The sequence below is a fragment of the Tupaia chinensis genome, unplaced genomic scaffold (genome assembly GCF_000334495.1).
Source record: "Tupaia chinensis unplaced genomic scaffold, TupChi_1.0 Scaffold000014_1, whole genome shotgun sequence".
In the NCBI taxonomy this organism is placed as follows: Eukaryota; Metazoa; Chordata; class Mammalia; order Scandentia; family Tupaiidae; genus Tupaia; species Tupaia belangeri.
The window spans coordinates 4132233-4134872 of NW_006159444.1; the positions used below are offsets into that span (position 1 = coordinate 4132233).

Consider the following 2640-nt stretch of genomic DNA (forward strand, 5'->3'; position numbering starts at 1 on the left):
CTCTTTCCTTGAATAAAATTATAAACATGAGTCATCTCTAATACTCTAGGTAGACACTATAATAAAAGGGAAATGCTAGAATAAATCAGTTCCTGGAATCAGCAGATGACATGATGGTAACATCAGTGGTCTCCCATGTAGTTGACCTCAGTTCAAGTCCTGGACCTGGTGGCTTAAAACTCACAGTGGACGTGTGTGCGTGCATGCCCAAGTTCCCAAGAGGAAAAGAGAGGAGGAAAGATTGTGGTGAGGCCATCCCCTGTGGAGGATGATTTCTCATTTTCTGTCTCTCTGTCTCTCTATGTCTCTGGTGAGCACACACGCCCTATAGTTAAAAATCTCTCTAAAAAAATCGCAATCAAATAGAATAAATAAATTCCTTCTTCATTCATGTGACTGGGCCTGATTAACTAAATTGATTAATCATATAGTTTGATTAGTAGCCTGAGGGATAATTTTATTCAGGTCATTGCTTGGAGTTTCTGCTCCTATCAAATCAATTTTAAACAAATAAATGAGACTTAAGCTTGATATTTCTCCATAAAACTATTAAGTTCTATTTAATAAAAATGTTACCTAAGGTACACATTCTGAAAAAATTATATTTGTTATTTTCAAGAAATATAATATTTTGTATTTTTCTTTGTTCTCACCTTTTATCTAGACTGTAGATTGCCTTATCAACTCTAGATTTAGGGGTTGAGAATTTGCTTCTAGTTTTCAGTTTGGTTCTATGCATAATAAGCTTACATGTGAATATATTTACATGATTATAATAAATAAAAAATTATTGCTCTAGGAAAATATTTTCACATAGAAATTTTATTGGAGATTTCAATTAATCCTACCAATAGTTTGTGGTCTGTTGTGGTCAAGTGTAAGTTCCCTCATATAGAAGCTGTGCACTGGTTTTATTTTCATAAATGAAATGTAAATTTTATTTTGCATGCCTAAATCTAATCTAAATTTGATTCTCTATTTCTTGAAAATAGTTGTAAACAAGTACTTATTCTGATAAAATATCGAGGCGCTGAACATTGAGAGTTCTATTTTTAAACTGTTTGAAGTGCAAAAATAAAAAAAGAAAGATATAAACATTAAAAAGATGTAATTAGCGCTACTAATTTATGTGGGTTTTGTTTAATTTTTAGTGTGTTTATGGTTTCCCAATTTGGGGTATAATTTTATGATTCATGTTGCAGTCAAAAATAGTCCTGAAAGTAAAGCTTTGTGGCTCTAGAATCTGTAGTGGAAATTAAATAAAAACCCTTCCTTCATTGCTGGCACCACAGTGACCCTTACTAATCTTATCACAACTGTACTGGGCAGAAAAAAGAAACATGCCAGGTGGGAGAAAACTGGTGGCTGCATGATGACATTTATCATGGTGCCACTGCTGTTAAACTTTGTAATAATACTATTGTGATATTCTGTTGCTCATTGCTCCACTCAACATTAAATAGGCCAAAATTAAATGAATTTTGATGTAAAAATATTAATAACTTGCTGTGAACTCAAATTTATTTTTTTTAAGAATTATTTTATTTAACTTTATTTATTTATTTTATTTTGACCAGAAACAGAGCGAGTGAGCAAGTGAGAGAGAGAGAGTGTGTGAGAAAGCAAGCTACTGGGTCCAGGACTTGAACTGTGGTCAGCCATGTGGGAGTCCAGCGCCCTTAACCACCATGCCACCTGCTGGACCCTGTGAACTCAAATTTTATGCTATAAATCTGTGTAAATTTTAGAGGTTTTGGAAGATGACTTCTCTGTCATGAATATTCTATAATGAACACAATTCCATATGCTACCAAACTATTGATAATTTTTCTAAAAACTGCTTTCTATACTCTCTCGGTATGTTCTTTTGAAGAAACATCTTACTCAATGTGGATTAAAAATTTTAGAATCTTTGCTCATTTCAGTACAGGAGTGAAATGTTCCTAGAATATCTTACACAAGACTCTGTAGTCTCAAGTTTCATCACACTCACAAGACTAAAGATTGTGGGAAAACATAAGCTATCTAGTAATATTTGACTAATTGTGAGAGTATATTCACTGCTTTGAAATAAGGTTTTTAAAATGTTTGAGAAATAAATTTAAAAAGTGAGTTACAAAGGTAGTTAATCCTCTCTATTTTTAAAAATAAATTTGATCCACTGTGAGTACATATTCTCAGAAATGAAAGCTTTATGTTATAGCACACTTGACATTTGAATACTTATTATCAAATACTTAAGAAGAACAATTATATTTCAGGACAAAATATTATAATCAAACAAACAAACAAAAATCTGTATATTCAGATTTACTCAAAGTAACTGGGAGTAAATATTTACTAGTTGTACAAAATGCCTATAAATTGGACACACTTCATGACTTCTTTAAGTGATATTTCTAACTTTTCTTTGGGTTTATATCTAAAATCCTTAAATAAGAGTTTTGGATAAAAATTATAACTTTTAGGATATCATTTGACTGAAATATTGGGTTGTCAGAAAAATCATGATATATTTTTTTCTATTTTTCTATGCAAAATTGTGTCATGACTTTTTCAACAACCCAATAAGAAACTATATATATACATATGTTTCTGTTAAGATGATATATATTATATATAGTATAATATATATAATCT

The 2640-nt window shown here is 31.0% G+C and overlaps 1 protein-coding gene across 1 annotated transcript in view; it reads left to right on the plus strand.

Moving 5' to 3' along the window:
• The window catches only part of SYNE1 (spectrin repeat containing nuclear envelope protein 1), a 596966-nt gene that overhangs the window by 156498 nt on the left and 437828 nt on the right, over nucleotides 1-2640 (plus strand). The gene's annotated exons all lie outside the window — the stretch shown is intronic.